At 41.9% G+C, this 22,352-nt stretch overlaps 1 protein-coding gene and 3 pseudogenes across 2 annotated transcripts in view; all 4 read left to right on the top strand.

Moving 5' to 3' along the window:
* The window catches only part of LOC116697045 (protocadherin alpha-3-like), a 26,870-nt pseudogene extending 26,572 nt beyond the window's left edge, over nt 1–298 (top strand).
* pcdh2ac (protocadherin 2 alpha c) overlaps nt 1–22,352 on the top strand; it is a 183,655-nt gene that overhangs the window by 112,324 nt on the left and 48,979 nt on the right. The gene's annotated exons all lie outside the window — the stretch shown is intronic.
* LOC116697277 (protocadherin alpha-2-like) lies at nt 610–12,873 on the top strand (annotated as a pseudogene).
* Nucleotides 19,946–22,345, top strand: LOC116697050 (protocadherin alpha-C2-like; annotated as a pseudogene).

Genomic DNA, 22,352 nt, shown 5'->3' with positions numbered 1-22,352 from the left:
TAACGGAGGAGACACTTTTACCAGAACTCAGACTTTACCTAACACAGACAAGGTAAGAGATATAAACAGCTAATACTATGAAGCAGTGAAAAGTTTGTCTTTTAAGTATCACTTTAGAAGGTTTAGTCAAGGTAAATGTGGTTCCGTTCATCATTGATGGTAGCAATTTGTTATCTCAAGACGCTCTCCTTGGTGCTGATATTTCTCCGTCTGCCAGTCTTCGGTACATGATTAACTTCATGTCCTGCTTATGGCTGACTGATATTACACGTGTCATAGGTTGTTGATGGGTCATGAGAAGCGGCAACACATTTTAAGATAATAAGGGCCTAGACGTTTAGCATTATCGATTTCCACAAAAATCCCATAAACTGCTAAAACCGAGGAATAAAATGGTTTTGTCGTATATTGTCATAAAACTTGTTTTTAGTAGTGGAAGCACATTACTAAATATGTTCATAAGCATCAAATAGGGGCCGCCATACATCATCAGTCATTTATTCATTTTTCAGTGTACAATCCACAATATATTACTGTCCCTCTATACAGTAAAATGGTTATTCTGATTAATTTAGTCTCTACGTTACTTGCCTTTTCTCTGTTCTTACTATTTTTTTGCACCAAACAAAACTTAATTCTTCACGTAATCTGATCATTAATACATTTCTGCTGTATCCTTCAAGAAAAAGACACTAACTCATGAGCTGCGGTTTGTAAAGAATCCACTGTGGTCTACCAAAGGAACGTAAGATGTCGCTCGAGACCACACATTCAATTGTGTTCATTAATGAACAAAAACTCCTCCTCCCATGTTGGTGAAATAAGAAAGCCTGTGCGTTTCGTAGGGGCTGGGTTAGTCAAACACTTCGCCTTTAAAGATGGTCCATAAATGAAGGGAGCTTGGCTGTCTTGTGGATATTTTCCCGTTTTCGTGGATGAATGACGTTTGCTTGCCTGCATGTCTTATCTATACACAAGGATGATTCGCCAACAGCATAGAGAAGCCGAATGGGTGGTGTGCGCCATTCTTCTTTGTTTATCTGACTGGTCTGCAGCTCAGATCTCCTACTCGGTTTCCGAGGAGGTGGACAAAGGCACGGTGGTGGGAAACCTCGCAAAGGATTTAAACATTCATACACAGCAGTTGGAGGAACGGGGATTTCGGATTGTATCGGGATATAGTAAGAAATATTTCGAGGTTAATTTGAGAACAGGAGCTTTGGTTGTTAACGACAGGATAGATCGTGAAGAGCTTTGCCCGAACCTACCTAAGTGTACCTTAAATATAGAAGGACTGTTGAGCCATCCTATGAATATGTATCGCATTGAGGTCAGTATTGTGGACATCAACGATAATGCACCATTATTCCTCGAGCAAACCCATGTGTTTAATATCTCCGAGTCTTCTTCGACGGGAGAGAGGTATCCGCTCCCAACAGCTCGGGATGCAGACACTGGCAGTAATTCAGTGAAAACCTACAAGTTAAGTCCGAACGAGCATTTCTCTATAGATGTGAGTAGTGGAGGAGAGAGTGCGTCCGCTGAGTTAGTGCTGCAGAAGGCTTTAGACCGAGAGAAACAACCCACTATTAAAGTAACATTAACCGCTGTAGACGGAGGGAAACCTGCGAGGTCTGGCACTGTCCACATTTTTGTGAATGTGATAGATGTTAATGATAATACGCCTTCGTTTAACAAGCCGCTTTATAAAGTAAAAGTCAGCGAAAATGCCCCCATAGGTACAACAATATTGAAATTAAATGCAACTGATTTAGACGAAGGGTCAAATTCAGACATTATATATTCTTTAATGAGAAGAGGAAATGTGGACTCCCCCGAAAAATTCGTGGTTAGTCCTGAAAGCGGTGAAATCACTGTGAAGGCTAAATTGGATTACGAAGAAAGCAATGCTTATGAATTACGAGTACAAGCAACAGACAGAGGCGCTTCCCCTCGCAGTGGTTATTCTAAAGTGCTGGTGGAGGTTGTCGATGTCAATGACAATGCACCAGAAATCTCTATAACTTCTCTAATGAGTCCAGTAAAGGAAAGTGCTGAAATTGGAACAGTTGTTGCATTGGTGACTGTGACTGATAAAGATGGAGGGCAAAATGGCCTTACCACTTGTCAAATTAAAGACTCAGTTCCTTTTACATTAACGTTAAATTACAAAAACTATTACTCTCTGATAGTTGACGGTCTCCTTGACAGAGAGACTGTGTCGCAGTACAATGTAACCATCACTGCCACTGACAAAGGTAGTCCACCTCTTTCTAGCACAGCTGTAATTCCTGTGCAAATTTCTGATATTAATGACAACGCGCCTCGTTTCCCAGAAGGCAATATAAATATTTGCGTGAAGGAGAATAGTAAAGTGGGAGATATTATTACAACAACAACTGCACAGGATGCAGATAGAAAAGAAAATGCTAAATTGACTTATTCATTAATGGAAACTTATCCGAAAAGTTTTCCAATTTCAACAGTTGTAAACATCAACTCAGAGACTGGAGATATAGTCAGCCTGCAGTCGATATTAAATACCTTCAGTATTCGGTGCTGCCTTTTTCTATTGTAGGATTGTTTAAGATATAGCGCCGTTTTATTTCGCCCGGTTTTTTTAAGGAGATGCATGTACGTCATAAACCGTTATTACGTTACAACCACTATCCTATTTTCTTTAAATCATTAAAATCACTAAACAAATAAAATTTGTAGGTCGTATTAGTAGACCGTATAGTGCGTGTCATGGTTGTTTGGCTTTTTGTGGGGTCGCTATCGTGGGTGCTGATGTCCCTTTTAAACTTTTCTTTCAATTCCCAGAACATTACGCAAACCAAGACCGGTTTAGTCTACGATGTTTTAAAAATGAAAATTACAAATGTCTTTGCCAATACTGTTGCAACAGTACCATATTTCAAATGGTCCCTTCATATCTACTTTCTATCTTAATCTTCGCAAAATCACCTTGACTTCAGTTTTAAAAATTCATAGCATTCTGTAGTTAACAAAAACAAAACAATCAAAGTCACTGCTGCAATCATTTAAATAGCTTTCGATACATTTAAAAAATAAAAAGCTTTATTCTAACGATCCCCTTAGTCCAACTATTAGTTTCAGTATCGTTGCTTAACGTTGTTGTTGTCTTACTTGATCTGATTTGATTTGATGGCGCCTCCTTTCATATTTACGGAGAATAATAATTATACTTTTAAATGTTGTGTTTGATGTAAGAGTATTTTATAACAATGCCCACACTGGGACGAACTTAGACCCATCACCTTTGGAGACGATCCTCGTTGGTGGCTCAGGCTCCTCCCAGTTAGGGATGATGTTTTGTGGGCCTTTTGTACAAAGACAGGTCGAACGACAAAGAACGGTTCTCCTCCTTAGGTCCGTGTAAATTCGGACATTTTTACTGGAATATATCTTCCTGATGCTGATCTCGTAGTTGTAACGTATTGCCAATTTGCCTACATGTCCCTTCTCGATAGATGGAATAATTCATTTGCCGAGCATAAGCAGCTCGTTTGGATCTATCTCTTGGTCGGCTGCTGGGCTTGTTACTGGACGCGGGTGTCTGGGCAGCTCTCTTACCATCCGTCTCAGAGGAGTAAATCTGGGCACTGTTGTCGGAAATTATCGTTCAAGATCTGACATCATGTCCAGATTGAGGCCCGCATTTTCAGATCGTTTGCAGATCAAATGAAACATATTCTCGAGTAAACCTGTAAGACTTTGTCCTGTATACTTTATGATAGAAGAGATCTAAGCAGGAGCTCGTCGCGATACCCCAAATGTTCGCTTCAGTTAGAAGCGTTATTAATAACCCTTTAAACTGTAACGGATGACATAATCAGTTTAGATGTGAATGATAATTCCCCCTGCATTCCTAGCCACATCTCCATTAAATAACATTACAGGAGTAAGGCAGCAGGAGCAAAATTCCCTCTGCATCCATCTCATCTATGCTGACTTCGGTAAATACTCTGTAAATAGCTACAAGACTTAGCCAAAATGAACATTTCTCTCTCGCTACACATAAATGATAGAGTTTTACCGCGGCATTGACTAACTGCTTCAGAAAGTTTTAGACCAGGGACAACAGTCTGTGATCCGCCTTACACTGACTGCCATTGATGGAGGGACTCCTGCTAAATCTGGGCCTATGGAAATTACACTTAATGTATTGGCAGTATGATAACCATCCTGTATTTAGGCAACTCTACTATAAAGGCAGTGTGATGAGAACGCTAAGATATGGAACATCGATAATAACATTAAAATGCGACTGATTTAGATCGCGGCCAAATGGACGGTGATATCGTTCATGCAGGAGGCCGAGGGAAACAACTGATCTTTTGCTATCCGATGAAAACCCTGGGACTGTAACAACTAAAAGAACATAGACGTTGAAGAGAAGTATGCTTTTGAGATTCCGATACAAGCCGTGATGGAGCTTCATCTCGCTCGCCCTCAATGCAAAATTATTGATTGAAGTTGTATATGTCAATGACCATGCCCCCTTGAAATTACAGTACTGTCACGGCTTAACACCGTTGAAGGAGGATTTCTCCATTTGGCACCGCACCTTGACGCTTGTTCAGTATTTGATAACGACGGAGGTAGAAATGGGATGATACTGTATCATCTCCATCATTTTCTTTTTAATTGTGTCTTCAAATTATACTAATGTACTAATCGATTGGTGTGGATGGTCCCCTCTGACCAGAGAGAGCGCGTCTCAATACAATATCACCAGCACTGGCGACTGATGAGGAAGCCCCCTCTCCTCCACACTAGCGTTATTAATGTGCACGTCTCAGATGTTATGATAATACCCCTTTTTTGTTCACAGACAACATAAGCAATGTCTAGGTGAAAGAAAAACAGTTTTTGCCCGTAGGAGCCGTTATAAAAAGGTTCAGCAACTGATTCATCATCGATCACACCGGGCATTCTATCATTTTGTTACCAGTACCATAACTCACTGCCACGCTCGACGAGAAACATCAACTCAGAGACGAATATAGTCAGCTCAGGCTTTTACTACAGGAGTTAAAACGTGTCAGTTAAAGTTCGGCTCCAGACTCTGTGTTTCCTCCGCTCGAGCAGCAACGTGACTGTGAACGTTTTTAATTCTGGATGACATGACAATCATCCACAATTCTCGCACCCTATGCTGAGCACGGCTCCGTTAACAGGGAGAGCATCCCCTATGCCTGCTGAAGCGGGATTATTTGTGGCAAAGATCAGGCTGTAGACGCAGACTCTGATCAAATGCGCTGTTTCTTATCACTGTCTGCGCCGCAAAGGACAACAACCTCTTCCTGGATCGGAACCAGCACCGGAGAAATCAGGACGAAGAGAGATGAGTGACAATGACCTGAAAAAACTCACCCCTTGGTGTTGTTGTTTTCTGAACGGAACCCTCCCTGTCACTACTGTATCTCTTGATGTGGTGTTGGTGGAAGCACAGCTGACATCCAGACTCAGTTTCAGACATTTGCTGCCTAAATGAGGATAGCCTCTCTCTCTGATTTAAACCTGTATCTGCTGATCGCCACCTCGTGTCCGTTGTCATTGATCTTTCTGCGATCTCATCAGTCTTTAATAGCGTCAGATGCCACAGGACAGACTGCAGTTTCAGCATGTCGCGCCCCAATGAACACCACCCACCCTGACGGAGCTTTTCGTACTCCAATCTACTCAGCAGTATGACGTGTTTTCAGATCAGACACGCTGAAGATTTACGTAGTGGTTTTTCCCCCCCTCCCCGTTTCCGCCTTGATGCTTGAGTTGAATTCTTATTAACGTAGGAGCACTTTTACCAGAACTCATCTTATTACCTAAACCTACAAGGTAGATATAATCATAAGTATATATTGCTGCACTTTTCTATGTAGATATGTTTCGATATAGTGCAGTTCTTTGTTAGAGCCTACGTTATTTATTTTTAAAGAGACGCTATTAGTGTCAAGAAAACCGTCATTTCCGTTACAGAAACTCAATTTTTTGTCAAAAAATCGTAGTGGTAAGTTCATCGTATAGAATGTAGCCTCCTTGTTATTTGGATGGTTTTTAAATGTCAGTGTTGTTTTGTCTGGCATATTCATCCATTTTCTGTGGGTCGCTATATGGTGCGCCTTTAACTTTTTCAACTTGCTTCAATTTACAGAACATGATGAAAAACTACAATGGTTAAAGTCCCCAATGTTTTTAAATTATATTCCCGTCTTTGGGCAATTATTGTTTTGAACACTATGTTACAGATCTCATCATGTATCTTGAATAAAACCTTCCATTTTTGTCTTGACATCATCAAATCAACTTGATTTCTAACACATTACCACAAAAGACAAAAAAAAAAAAAAAAAAAAACAACTTGTACATTTGACATACACTTCACTGAAGTTTAAAAGGTCATCATTGTCTAATTTACCACAAATAACCACCTAGACTGCAGAACGGTAAGGCCTCTTGTTTGACATTACAGTTAAGTTCTAAAGATGCTGTATTTTTAAGAACACTTCAATCCATACACTGTTATTATAGTAATTAGTGGGCGGACATTGTTGTTTATTGTTTGACCTTTTATGTTTACACTTGATAAATTTTTAGGGAAATGTAAGAATTGTTACCCCACTTAAAACCTTGTAAACTGTGTTATGTATCACCGTAGTCATGTCCCACAACTGGGACAACTGAGACACTCACATTGTCCGATCTTGTTGGTGGATCATGGCTCCTCCCGATTCGCGTATGATGTTTCTGTTGGCTTTGTTCCAAAGAGAGTCGAACGACAAGAACGGTTCTTCTCCTCCTGAGTCTGGATTGCGGACTTTTGACTGTAATATATCTTCCGAAGCTGATCTCGGGGTTGTAATTATGTCACAGATTTCCTACATGTCCCCTTCTCTGTGTATTGATATGCATTTGCCGAGCAAAGCAGCTCTGTGTGGATCTCATCCTCTTGGTCGTGCCTGCTGGATTGTTACTGGAAAGCGGTGTCTTGGGCAGCTCTCTTCTCCAGTCGTCATGATAGGTAAATCTGTGCTGTGTCGGAAATATCGCTAAAGATCGAGCCACAATTATCCCGGATTGGAGTCCCGCCTGGTTCATATCGTTTCAGGATAAGATAAAATAACTCTAGGTAAACCTAAAGACTGTGTCCTGTACTTCTTGAGAGAATATTCGAGAGGAGCTCGGCGGCGATGAAACCCAAATGTTCGCTCAGTGCGAAGCAGTTATTAATAGCCTTTGAAAACTGTACCGGATTGAAATAATCATTTTAAGAGTGAATGCTAATTTCCCTCTCCCTCTCAGCACGTCGCCGATAATTACATAAGTGAGAGTACAGCAGCAGGAGCGAAATTCCCCTTGCAAAGAGCCCACGATGCTGACGTCGTAAAAATACAAAGGTTTTTAAAAAATAGCTACAAGCTTAGCCAGAATAACATTTCTTTCTCTCTCGCTACACATATGGAGAGAGTGTTTACCGCGATTACTGACTTCAGAAGGTTTATACAGAGAAAACAGTCTGTGATCCGACCTCAACTGACCGCCATTGATGCGGAGTCCTGCTAAATCTGGCAGTATGACTTAATGTGAATGTCTTGGACAAGCACTAATCCTCCTGTATTCAGCAAACTCGCTTAAAGCCGTGTGTATGAGAAAGCTAGATAGGGACTCGATAATACCATTAATGCGACTGATTTAGATTGCAGGCCAAAATGAAAGGTGTTTACTCCTTTAGAAAATATACCTGTGTGCCTAAAACTGATCTGTTTCTATAGACGAAAAAACTGGAACGGTAACAAATAGAAAAGAATATCTGACTTTGAAGCGAATATGCTTTTGAAGATTCGATACAGCCAGTGATGGAGCTTCCTCGCCGATGAGCGTCACCTATCAAATTATGATTGAAGTTTTAGATGTCAATGACAATGCCCCTGAAATTACAGTTTTTACTTCACTGCTGAACCCCGTGAAGGAGGATGCTTCCATGGCAACCGCCACTTGCCGCTTGGTTTCAGAGTATTTGATCAAGCGAGGTAGAAATGGATGCGATCTGTATCATTCCAATCATGTTCCTTTTTAAATTGGACTCAAATTAATACGAATTACCTACTCGTTGGTGGTTGGATGGGTTTTTCCCTCTTGAAGAGAGAGCGCGTCTCAATATACAATATCACCATCACGCGATGATAGTGCAGCCCACCCTCTCCAGCACGAGCGTTTTAATGTGCACGTCTCAGATGTTACTGTATATACACCTGTGTTTCAATAAAACAGAATCATTGTCTATGTGCAATAAAACAGTCCAGTAGAGCAGTTATAAAAAAGGTTCAGCCATTGATGCAGACCTCGATCAAAATGTCCGGTTAGCTATTCATTGTTACAAGTACAGTAACCACTGCTCCTCTCCGACTATGTTAACCTCAACTCAGAGACGGAGATAATAGTCAACCTGCAGTCCTTTTAACTCGAGTAGTTAAAACGTTTCAGTTTAAAGTTTTCAGTCCACAGACTGCTGGCGTTCCTTCCGCTCAGCCCGCCACGGGACGGTTGAACTTGTAACCTGGAATGAAATGCAATATCCAACATTCCTAGCGCCCTACCTGATCACGGCTCGCATTCACAGTGATAGCATCCCCCTATTCTCTGACGGATACTTTGTGGCAAAGATCATGGCTGTAGACGCAGACTCTGGATACAATTCCCTGCTTTCTTATCACCTGTCTGAGCCCAAAGGAACCCCTCTTCCGGACGGAACCATCACCGAGAACTCAGGACGAAGATGATAATGAAGTGCAATGACCCTGAAACTCACCCCTTGGTGGTGGGTGGTTTCTGATAACGAGAACCCCCCTGTTTCAAGCTACTGTTCTATTGATTTGGGTGGTGGGAAAAAAGCACAGCTGACATCCAGACTCCGTTACTACAGTGCCCCTAAAGGAAGGAAGCTTCTCTGATTTAAAAACCTGTATTCTTCCCTGATCGCCATCGTGTCGTGTCCAGTGATCTTTCTGCTGGTCTCATCAGTTTAATAGCTTCAGATGCCACCGACAGACGCATTTTCAGCAGGTCCAGAGCGCCCCAATGCTCACCACCCACCCTGACGGGAGCTGGTCTCTCCAAATCTACTCAGCATATGACGTTTGGTTTTCAGCTCAGACACCTGAAGGAGTGACGTAGTGGGTTTTCCCCCTCCCCGTTTCAGCCCGTAGATGCTGAGCTGCTCAGTATTTAACGGAGTAGATACTTTTACCCGAACTCAGACGTTACCCATACAGACAAGGTAGAAATATTGGCATTAAGTACGTCATATTATTACCTATCATTTATGGTTGAGATTCAACGTGAAATTATACTTGGTACTATATAATGAGTTTGGTGCAACAACAACTTTTAATTTGTAATTTATTTAATGGTTGGTCATATAAAGTCCTTGAGGTTGTTGTTCTATGTTGATCTAGGCCTGCTCTTCAGATGTTGAATTCTTTTGCTGCTTACTTCTGCGTTTAAGGGTGTATTCCCCGTGTCCCGTGGGGCTAGACCACCCATTTCTGAATGTGTTCGCCTGCAATTCTCATGCATATTGAAAATTAGCTGTATTAATCTTGCCATTTTCACTGTGCGAATATGGGCAATGTAGATCTTAAAGGTTAAGAATGAGTGTTGAAGCAGAAAGCGGTACTAAATCATTATTAGTTATCTGGATCTCTTTGCAATAACTTATTTTCTTATTACAATTTCCAGTGTGTTGTCAACAAAAGGTCACACAGACTATCACTTCAAAATATTCCATCAATGCCTTGTTGAAATGTTTATTTCGTTTTTTATATTTGCGAAGAGTGCCTTTTCAAGCATTGTAATACCTTCCACGAATGGGAATTCTTTACTTTTGATACATAACATCAGGTTTTAGTACAATAGAATTATCGATAGAAATAGAACTTGCCTGCTATTATGAGGCAAAAAAAACCCCATAAATTTCTCTATTGCAAGTTTTAAAAAGCCATTTTGACTGTTTGACAGACGTGCATTCTTATTGGCTGCGCGAATATCCGCGGGAAAGTATGGACCTTTTTAATAATTTAACAATCAATGTACAGCGAATTGTTTACCACAAGGATTGTAAATCGCATTCATGGTGCTGTCAAAGTGTAAGCACATTGCGTGTTTTAGTATATTCCAAATCCTGGAAATACTTTAAAGTGCAGATTGTAGATGTCCAGCGTTTTCTGATAGAAGATGGGTATTTGTTGATTTAAACTGTGCCTTTGGTCGAAGTTCCCACACGTGACGCTAAGACCCGTACCGAAACGCCGAGCGTCCTCCCAGAGTACAAACGGAAATGACTGGGGATTTTCATTACAAAGAGATCCGGGTAAGATGGAGGTCATAATGTTCTCGGTCTTACGAATAGACATCGGGAATAGTATTGGCTAAAAAAATTGTCCACATCTCACCAGTCAACGTTAAAAACTCCACTGTGATATAGGCTTGTTTTTTTTTTCGCGGAATGATGCCTTCTCCGAGTAAGCAGTAGGTCTATTTTTACATACCTGGTGCTGGTGCTGTTGTTGTTTTCTGGAATCTCCGTCTGCGCAGCTCTCATACTCTGTCTCATAGGCGGTAAACCGGGGACTAGATTTCTGAAACATCGCCAAGGATTCTACAACTCAATGTGGCAGATTTGAGTCCCGTTGGTTTCAGGTTGTTCCGGGATCGAAAGCGGAAATACTTCGAGTGAACTAAAAACCGATTTCTGTAGGTCATTGAGAGATAGGACCGAAGGAGCTATGTGCAGATGAACCCCCCAATGCACTGTTAGCGTATACGCAGTTATAACACCCACTAAGCTTTCCCGCGTAGATATAGAATTAAAGATGTGAATGACCATTCTCCGTCCTTTTACCCCAAATCACAAATACTGACATTGCAGAGAACACTGTGCCTGGATTTAGATCGCCGTCATCAGAGGCAAAGCGATGCTGATGTGGGTAAAAACGGTGTTAGCGCGTATACGCTCTCCAACCGCATACTTCAATCTTGCTACACACCAGAGGGGAAGCATATCTCCGATTATGTTGCAGAAAGCCCTAACCGTGAGAAAAGCCACATATACAGCTCTGTAACTGCTTTAGACGGGGACGCCACCCATTCAGGCCACCATCAAAAATGAAATAACGTACTAGAATTCAATGATACGGCACCCATTTCAGCCAGCACTCTTATAAAATTAAACTTTGAAAATAGCCCGATTGGTACAGCGTCCTTCACCTTAATGCGACCCGACCAGATGATGGGCACAAACAGTGACATAGTATATCCTTCGTAGTAAGGATCAGACCACATTCTTCTGGATGATTTTCAAAAGTGGACCCTGAAACGGGGATTATTTTCAGTAAAAGGCAAAATCCTTATGAAGAAATAAAAGCTTTTGAGATCCGACAGAGGCAAGGGACAAAGTCCAGCCCCCTCTTCTGCTCATATAAAAGTGAGTAGAAGTAATTGATGTACGACAACGCTCCGACATCACTGTGACGTCACTGCTCATACAGTGAACGAAGGACGCTGATGTATGGACTGCCATTGCCCTTGATCCGTTCTAGACAAAGCCGTTGGTACAAACGGTGAGAGGGAATGTGAGATTAAATACGGTTCCGGTGTCAAATTGGAGACAATTACAAAACTATTATCCGTTTAGTGGGTGACGGACAGTTAGACAGAGATAACCCCCCTCCGTACAATTAACAATTCAGCTACCTATGAAGGAGTTCCTCCTCTTTTTCGACATCACTGTTATTACTGGTTTATGTTGTCTGATGTTCATGACAATGCCCCACGTTTCCCCAAATGAAATAAACATTTATGTAAAGAAAACAGTAAAGTAGGCAGCTTCTTAAAACAGGTTACGCAAATTGATGCATACGTCAGCAACAATGGTCAGATTATCTATTCCTTGTTAGTCCAGTAATAGTAAATATCTGCCCCTCCCACAATGTAAACCATCAACTCAGGTGACTGAAGATATGAGTCCCCTGCAGTCTTTTAAACTATGAGGATTTTAAAAACGTTTTCCATTTAAAGTTCATGCCACAGACCTGTGTTCCTCCGCTCAAGCGCAACGTACCTTGTGAACGTTTTCATTCTGGATGAAAATGACAATAATCCACCACTTCCGCGCCTTATCTGATCACGGCTCCGGTAACAGTTGAGAAGCATCCCTATTCTGCTTGAATCGGTATACTTTGTGCAAAGATCAGGGCTGTAGAACTCGACTCGGATACAATTGCGCTGCTTTCTTATCACCTGTCTGAGCCCAAAGGAAACAACCTCTCCCTGATTGGAACCAGACGGAGAAATCGGCCTAAAAGAGCAGAGCGACCATACCTAAAACTCACCCCTTTGGTGTGTGGTTTCTGATAACGGAGAACCCCTCCCTTCATCTACTTTGTCTATTGATGTGGTGGTGTGAAAGCACGCTGACTCCAGACTCAGTCAGACATGTGCCCCTAAGGGAGGAGGCTTCTCCTGATTTAAACCTGTATCGGCTGATGCGCCTCGTGTCGGTGTCCAGTGAATCTTTCTGCTTAGTCCTCATCATTTTTAATAGCTGTCAGATGCCACAGGACAGACGGCATTTCAAGCAGGTACATCGCCCCAATGATCACCACCCACCCTGACGGGAGCTGGTCTTACTCCAAATCTACTCAGCAGTATGACGTGTGTTTCAGCTCAGACACGCTGAGAGTGACGTAGTGGTTTCCCCGCCCCCGTTGCCGCCTGTAGATGCTGAGCTGATCAGTAATTAACGGAGGAGACACTTTACCAGAACCAGATTTACCTAACACAGACAGGTAGGGCATCCCTGACTTCCTTAATCTAAAAAGACTGAGTTGGTTAATCTTTAGGTTTACCTCATTTGCGTTCTTTTGTTAGATTCAAATATTTAATTATGCTATATAAGCCCTGCCCTGAGTTTGCCTGACAATCCTTCAAAACACCCACATTCATTTTAAATTATTTTCAACTTTATCTACAGTATATTAACAAAACTATTAAAGTCTACAGGTATATCTATAACTATTACCTATTATTGTTTAAGCCTTTTAAATGGACTGACACATAATTTGATATATCTGATATAAACTTGATTTTAACTTGTCATATGGCTGTGATGGTACTAAAAGTGGTAGTGAATCCATTACTTTTACACGATGTCGAGGGTGTTTGTATGATTGATTACACATTAAGTGTAACAGAAACGTTGGTATTTTTCACTGGGTTTTTACGGTGTGTTTGTACAGTACTCTGGAGACACATGAGCAGTAGCACAAGCTGAAAACTGCATTGGGGTCGCTGGCCCATTGTGCTGAACAAATTCCCCTTTCTTCTGTTCTCCTGTATTTAGAGTGCAAGTGGAGGTGCTGTCCGTGGTTCTATATTTAATTGAGACAACATGAAAACATAAACATGTACATGTTTAACAAATGTTCTAACTAAATATTTCCCAAATAAGGTTGTTCTATGGGCATTCTACCATCATCTATTAACCCTTCATTGTATTAATGAATACGGTTAGGTGTATCTTATAATAAACATATCCCCCTATGCTCCGAGCCATCTTTCTGTATGCCAACGAGTCCTGGATGTCGCTATAGAACCAGCAACACTCTTGTGTTCACCGTTTTAGAAACTCCTCCTCTTTTTACCACGCAAAGAAGACGTCTCATCGGCAGGCTTTGTGAATATAGCGTTACCGTACCCAGAAGAGAGAGCACTCTAACTGAGAATGGATAATAAAAAAGCTATTTTTCACGTGTCGTGGACGAGCCTAAAAAGAAGAAACGGCTCCTTTGCTTTTTCCTCACCAACGAGGGCTAACGCGGTACATGGGATAATATTGGGGGTCTTTTTTTTCACTCTGCTTTGCTCTGCGACTGTCCTGGGCTCAGATATCGTACTCAATTTCAGAGGAGGTTGACCAAGGGACATCGGTGGGAAATCTTGCTAAGGATTTAAATCTTAATTGTGCAGCAACCTCCCTTCCGCGGCCTTCAATACCTCTGTACAAAAAAACGTAGTTGACATTAATCATGATCTGGAGTACTTTTCGTAGCGAGAGGATAGATCGGAGGAGCTTGTCTAATACGGTAAAGTGCTCTTTAAAAATATAGAGGCCGTATTGAGTAACCCTCGCAGCCTCCATCGAATTGAAGTTGTTATAAATTATATTAATGACAATGCTCCATCTTTTCTGGAAGAAACCACTACACATAGATATGTATGAATCTGTCACATGTCTTGAACGACATCCACTGCCGATAACTCATGACGTCAGTATGTAGGTGCTAATTATCGTTTAAGACTACAAATTGATCCGAATGATAATTTCTCTTTTGGATATACAAAGCCGGTGGTTCCAAGTGGGTCACATAGTTGTGCTGAAGAAAGCAGTGGATTCGAGAAAACAGGCTGGGATTGAACTCTACTAACTGCGATAGCTGAGGACACCTCCCAAACGTGGGACGTTACAGATACAATTTAATTTCGGATTTAAACGACCGTCACCCTTTTCAGTAAATCTTTACAAGTTCCAAGTTTTTTAAAATGTAAATATTGTGCAACGTTATAAAACTGAACAGATACTGATTTAGACGCAGTGTTAATGTCAATTATATTCGCTTTCACAGAAAGGGTCGTTGTTAAACCCTAGACACATTTGTCCTAATGCCGATACGGAGAATTACTGTGAAAGGTAATATTAGTATGAGGAAAACCAAGCATACGCGATTCTGTCAGCGCGAAGATAAAGGCTCTCCTCGCAACGCCCTATAGTAAGGTTTTTTAGGTCTAAGTTATTGATGTCAATGCAATGCTCCAGAAAATCTCCGTGTCACACTCATGATCCGTAAGAGAGGACGCGAAATAGGCACAGTCTGTTGCTAATGGTGACTATCACAGAAAGTGCCGGTAAAAATGGTTTGACAACTGTAAAATTACAGGTTCTGTGGCCATTTATTAAAATCTAACTATAAAAAACTATTATTCTGTTGGTTGACCGGGCCGCTTGACAGAGAAAGTGTTTCCCTGTATGATTTATCAATTCCAGCTGCAATAATGGAACCCCCTCTCTGTCCGACACAGCGTCCTTACTGTCATGTTCTGATGTCAACGACAATCCTCCCGGATTCTGAAACCTCTGATTAATGTTTATGTTAAGAGAATGTCCCCGATTGGAACTACAATTCAGACACTGACGACATTAGATTCCGATTGAATGAAAACGCAAAGTCAACCGTATACCACGTAATAAAAATGTCTCCAACAACCACCAATAGCTTCAATGATCACGTAACTTCAGGACTGGAGATATAGTCAGCCTTGAAGTCTTTTAACTCATAGGAGTTAAAAGACGTTTCAGTTTAAGTCAGAGCCACAGACTCTGCGTGTTCCCGCGCAGCAGCAAGTGACTGTGAACGTTTTAAATTCCTAGGATGAAATGACATAATCAACAATTCCGCCGCACCTACTCTCGAGCACGCTCCGTTAACATGGAGAGCATCCCCTATTCGTGCGAAGCGGGCTGACTTTGTGGCAAAGATACAGAGGCTGATAGACGCAGAACTGGTACAATGCGCTGCTTTCTTATCACCTGTTCTGAGCCCCCAAAGGAAACAACCTCTTCCGGAAATCGAACTACACCGGAGAAATCAGGACTAAGAGGAGAAGATGACAATGACCTCAAAACTCCACACCTCCGAGTGGTGTTGGTTTCTGATAACGGAGAACCCTCCCTGTCATGACTACTGTGTCTATGATGCTGGGTGTTGGTTGAAAAGCACAGCCTGACATCCAACAGTTCAAATGTGCCCCTAAAGGAGGAATTCTCTGATTTAAACACCTGTATCTGCTGATCGCCATGCTGGTCGGTTGTCAGTGTCTTTCGCTGACTCTCATCAGTTTTAATAGATCTGTCAAACTGCACAGGACAGACGGCAGTTTCAGCCGCCGCTACAGCGCCCAATGATCACCACCCACCCTGACGGTTGAGCTGTCTTACTCAGAATCTACTCAGCAGTAGACGGTGTGTTCACTCAGACACGCTGGAAGGTACTTTGGTTTTCCCCGCCCCGTTTCCGCTGTAGATGCCTAGAGTGATCAGTATAAGCGAGGAGACACTTGACCAAACTCGACCTTTACCTAACCCAGACAAGGTAGAATAATTTGCAAATTTTAATATTAGCTATAATTTTTTTTGTAGGTATTGATCAATTACTCCAGGGAAGAATGATTTTGATACTGTAACAAAACCTTTAGTGTGGCTTTCTGCTCGTTTTTTTAATTTTTTTGTTTTATTTTGAAAACCCTAACTTGGTTTTGTGAGAAGTTGGGATCTTAATATGTTGGAGCCCTGTTGCCAATTGTAGATGTTGTACGATGTTTTCAGATTTTGTAAATTAATTACAAGTAATAAACCGGATTACATTGGTTTTTGATTTGGTAGCATTTCATTTGCCTTTTCACCATCCGAAAAAGCCTGTGAAAACATTCTAGCCTCTCTTGAACAGCACCTCTTTTCAAAACAAATTATATCACTTTTGCATATCTCCACGTGGTGACGCTATAGACTGTAACATGATAGTTCCCTACGTAGTAGTTTTTCAGCTCCTCCCAGGTTTCCGATTACGATTGTCCCTCTCCAGGCTTTTTGGCACAATGAGAGAGACGCGAAGGGCAGAGAGATTCGTTTTCAAATCCATCTGTACTCTATATTTGACGCCTTCTAAAAAGCTGTATTTTTTCATACTGTAAAATTCGTTGACGGGTTTCCTTGCTTTGATGCTGCTTTTGGAAATCCTTATGGAATGGGATGCCTGCACATGCAGACGTTCTATTGTTTTATGTCTGGTGCTGTGCTACTGGAGTGTGCTGGGAAGCGAGTCTGGTCACTCTCCTAGTCTGTGTTCGAGGAATTGAATCCGGGGACTTCCTGGTAGGAAATATCGCACGTATCTAACCTCAGCCTTCGGATTTGGAATCTCTATGTTTTCAGATTGTACTGGATCACAAGAACATATTTTTTGCGTAAATGTAAAGACTGGTGAATCTACTTAATGAGAGAATAGACAAGATTGGAGCTCTGTTCGAAAGCCCAACATGTACAGTCATGGATAAACTGTGATAAACATCCTTGACTTTTATCGTTAGAACTAATAGTCTAGATGTTACGACAACGACCCGTTATGCACGGAAAATCTCAAACCTGTAGACATAGCGGTACTCTGCCTGGAATGAAATTTTCTTTGTCGGCTGGCGATCGATGCAGATGTATTTTAAGAAGTCCAGTAAGGCGCTTAAATTGACACCTAAATTAATATTTTCTCTCGCTACAATCAAAGGAGGGAGAAACGTGTCTCCGAGTTAGTTTTACCAGAAAACGCTGGATTAGAGAGAAACAGCCTGTGATCCATCTCACTGTGACCTGCTACATATTTAGGGACTCCACCGAGCATCTGCACTTCACAGTCTTGGTCACGTTTTAGACAATAAATGTTAACCTCCAGGGTTTAGTCGTCCTTTACAAAACTAGTATTTTGTAAAACACTGCCAATTGGTACAACTTTATTACACTAATCAACCGACGGGCAGTGCGCTGGGACAAATGGTGATATAGTTTACTCCTAAGAAGTAGGCAGGATCGTATATTAGAGATATTCATATTGACCCATAACCGTGCGATAATGCTCAAAGCGAATGTCGAGTTATGAGGAATATACAGCGTTCGAGATCCGTTCCGAGCCACGATAATCTCAGTCCACCGATGTCTGCTCACTGTAAGTGCCTAGTAGAAGTAATTGGCTGTAAGGACACGCTGCCCGAAATCACTGTCCGTCATTGGTTAAATCCTGTAAGGAGACGGCTTAAGGGGTACTGTCTATCGCACTTGTAATCCGTTCTAACAATGATGCGGTAGAAACGGTGAAGTGAGATGTAAAATCTTAAATCGGAGTTCCCTTTAAACTAGAGACAAATTATAAAATTTTATCTCTCGTTGTTGACGGGGCTCTTGACAGAGACATTACCTGCCAACTACAACATCACCATATTAGCTACCGATGAAGGGAGTCCTCCTCTCTTCAGACCATGTTATTATACTGTTCAGTTGTTCTGATGTAAATGCCATTCGCTCGCCTGTTTTCAGAACCCGTGTTAATGTGTATGTGCAAGAAAAACAGTACGTTGGAGTAATCATCAAAACGGTATCTGCACTGATGCTGACATTAAGGAAGGGCCAGGTTAATATTTCATTTATGGTAGTCATGTCACTCAGGTCTCCGGGCTACATGGTAAACATCACCTCAGAACTGTGAGCATAGTCAGCCTTCCGTCTTTTAACCTATGAGAGTATAAAAAAAACGTTTCAGTTTAAAGTTCAGGCCACAGACTCTGGTGTTTCCTCCGCTCAGCAGCAACGTGACTGTGAAGTTTTTAATCCTGGACTAAAATGACCATTATCCAACAATTTCTCGCGCCCTATTCTGAGCACGGCGCCGTTAACAGTGAGAGCAGCCCCTTTCTGCTGAAGGTGGATACTTTGTGGCAACAAATCAGGGGCTGTAGACTCAGACTCTGGATACATTGCGGCTGCTGCTTTCTTCTCACCTGTCTGAGCCCAAGGAAACAACCTCTTCCGGAGTCGGAACCAGCACCGGAGGAACTCAGGACTAGAAGGATAATGAGTGCCAATGACCTGACAACTCACCCTATGGTGGTGTTGGTTCTGATTAACGGAGAACCCTCCCGTCAGCTACTGTGTCTATTATGTTTTGGGTGGTTGAACGCACAGCTGACTCCAGACTCAGTTCAGACATGGTGCCCCTAAAGGATTATGCTTCTCTGATTTAAACCTTTATCTTCTGATCGGCCATCGTGTCGGTGTCCGTGATCTTTCTGCGGCGTCCTCATCAGTTTAATAGCTGTCAGATGCCACAGGACGACGGGGCAGTTCAGCGGTACGGCGCCCCAATGATCACCACCCACCCTGACGGAGCGGGTCTTACTCCAAATCTCCTCCTCAGATGACGTGTGTTTCAGCTCTCAGACACGCTTAAGAGTGACTAGTTTTTTCCCCGCCCCCTTTCCGCCTGTAGATGCTGATCTGATCAGGTTAACGGAGGGACCACTTTTTCCCAGAACTCATACTTTACCTATATTAACGGAGGAGACACTTTTACCAGAACTCAGACTTTACCTACAACAGACAAGGTATGGTTCTTCACTGAAGCGCTTTCAGTTTGAAATGTACATGATTTACACATTTTGCTACGATAATTGTGCATACACAAGTCTAGACAAGGCGAATACAAAGTAATAAAAGTAGTGATAGCTCCTCAGTTAACATACAATTTCCGCTGTTCACGTTAGAAAATGTTGTAGTTTTATAAACGACCTAATAGAAATTCCCATCAGTGATGGGATTCAGCGACAAACTTCGTAAGACCACAAAGACCAAGCACCCACACCCATATCTGTTTAAGGTCCTGAGATGGCGTCTATGAAAGCAGGATTGTTTGAAAGTGTTGCCTCTTTACAGCTCTTTAGTACACTGGAACCGTGCAGCCGTACAGCGCTATCCGTGGTGCTTACATAGGGGGAACATTTGGAAGCGCTATCTACACTAAAATGATACACTTTTATTATTTAAGGACTTATGTGGCTAATTAGTTAATTGATTATTTTACATAAAGGGTTTAATTTTTTCTCGGCATTTACCTAAAATTAAGTGAGCTTACGTTGTGCATGGACACTGCATCACTGGAGTTTTGTTGTACCCTTGTATGGTTCTTTAAATTGATAGATTTACGTTTGACAACGAAACTGATTATATGTTATAAAAATTACTGTTGAATTTGTTTCCAATCACTCAATCTACAGTATGTGCCAACGCTTTTAGTAACTCATATTTTATGAAACTGAAAACAAATCATTGGGCTGTTCCTTATATTGACTTCTCTGTCATTTACCACATGATGTCGCTGGAGACCACACATATAAGATTGTTACAATATGTGTAAAACTCCTCCCTGCACGGGAAACCTAAAACAGCCATCGGCCAGCCATCAGTCCAGAGAGATACGGATTGTACTGTGGGCAGAAGAGCCGCTGCTGCTGTTTGGGATTGTTGTTTATGACGGATGTATACACTGGAAATACACAATAAGCGGAATTCAGTGTTTATTGTACAGCGATGGGAAACGAGGAATATGCCTGGATTCATATTGTTGCACTGCTGTGTCTTTGTGACTCGTCTGCTTCGCAATTATCCTACTCCATTTCCGAGGAGGCGAACAAAGGCACCGTGGTGGGGAATATCGTAAAGGATTTGCACCTGAATTTACAATACCTAGAAGCCAGGGCTCTGAGTATTGTTTCGAGTTACAGTAAGAATTACTTTGACGTGAATTTGCGGACCGGGAACCTCTTTGTTGACGAGAGGATAGACAGAGAAGAGATTTGTCCAAACACGCCACAATGCTCCCTGAGGATACAGGCCGTTTTAAGCAATCCAATGAATGTACACCGCATCGAGGTCAGTGTGTTAGACATAAATGATAACTCGCCAGAATTTATTGAACAGTCATATTCGTTAAACATCTCAGAATCAATGTCGCCGGGAGAACGATATCTTCTCCCGATAGCGGTGGACGCAGACATAGGCAGCAACTCAGTGACGAGAGAAACAGGCCTTTCTAAACTTATTTGACCGCTGTAGATGGAGGAAACCCGTAGATCAGGTGCATTGCAGATAGATGTAAATATAATAGATGCCAACGATAATACACCAGTTTTCAACAAATTGCTTTATAAAATACGTGTGCGTGAAAATATGGCACATGGAACAGTGATAATAAAGTTAATGCTACAGATTTAGATGAGGGCATTAACAGTAAGATCCTGTATTCATTGATCAAGAGAGGAAATACAGATCCATCAAATATGTTTGATCTAAATTCAGAAACAGGAGAAATCACCGTGAAGGGCACAATAGATTATGAAGAGACGTCTGCTTATGAGGTAAGAGTCCAAGCAACGGATCAAGGCACCTCTCCTCGTAGTGCACACGCTAAACTGCTGATAGAGATAATTGATGTGAATGACAATGCCCCGGAAATATCGGTGACGTCACTCATGACCCCCGTAAAAGAAGATGCAGAACTGGGGACAATAGTAGCTTTGGTTACAGTGAGTGATACAGATGGAGGAAACAATGGTGTAACTAACTGTAAGGTAGTTGGGTCTGCTCCCTTTAAACTGAAGTCCAACTACAAAAATGACTATTCATTAGTAGTAGATGGACCACTGGACAGAGAAAACACTTCTCTTTACAATGTCACAATTACAGCCACAGATGAAGGGAGCCCACCTCTGTCCAGTATCAGGGTCATTACTGTTCAGGTTTCCGATGTCAATGATAATGCACCTAGATTTATGGAGCCTGTAATTAATGTTTATGTGAAAGAAAATAGTGCAATAGGCTCCGTTATTTCTACAATAAATGCCTTTGATCCTGATTTGGACAATAATGCAAAACTGACTTACAAATTGTTAGAAAATTATCCAAAAAATATTCCAATTTCATCAGTTGTAAACATCAACTCAGAGACTGGAGATATAGTCTCCTGCAGTCTTTTAACTACGAGGAGTTAAAAACGTTTCAGTTTAAGTTTAGGCCACAGACTCTGGTGTTCCTCGCTCAGCAGCAACGTGGACGTGAACGTTTAATCCTGGATGAATGACAATAATCCAACAATTCTCGCACCCTACTCTGAGCACGGCTCGTAACAGTGAGAGCATCCCCTATCTGCTGAAGCGGGATACTTTGTGGAAAGATCAGGGCTGTAGACGCAGACTCGGATACAATGCGCTGCTTTCTTATCACCTGTCTGAGCCCAAGGAAAACAACCTCTTCCGGATCGGAACCAGCACCGAGAAATCAGGACTAAGAGGAGAATGGCGACAATGACCTGAAAACTCACCCCTGGTGGTGTTGGTTCTGATAACGGAGAACCCTCCTGTCAGTACTGTGTCTATTGTGTGGTGGTGTGGAAAGCACAGCTGACATCCAGATCAGTTCAGACATGTGCCCCTAAAGGAGGAGAGCTTCTCTGATTAACCTGTATCTGCTGATCGCCATCGTGTCGTGGGTCAGTGATCTTTCTGCTGAGGCTCATCAGTTTAATAGCTGTCGATGCCACAGGACAGACGGCAGTTTCAGCAGGTACAGCGCCCAATGATCACCACCCACCCTGACGGGAGCTGGTCTTACTCCAAATCAA

The sequence above is a fragment of the Etheostoma spectabile genome, chromosome 10, assembly GCF_008692095.1.
Source record: "Etheostoma spectabile isolate EspeVRDwgs_2016 chromosome 10, UIUC_Espe_1.0, whole genome shotgun sequence".
NCBI classification, from domain to species: Eukaryota; Metazoa; Chordata; class Actinopteri; order Perciformes; family Percidae; genus Etheostoma; species Etheostoma spectabile.
Note: the sequence above shows the minus strand (reverse complement) of the source record. Positions and strands in the feature narration are given on the sequence as shown.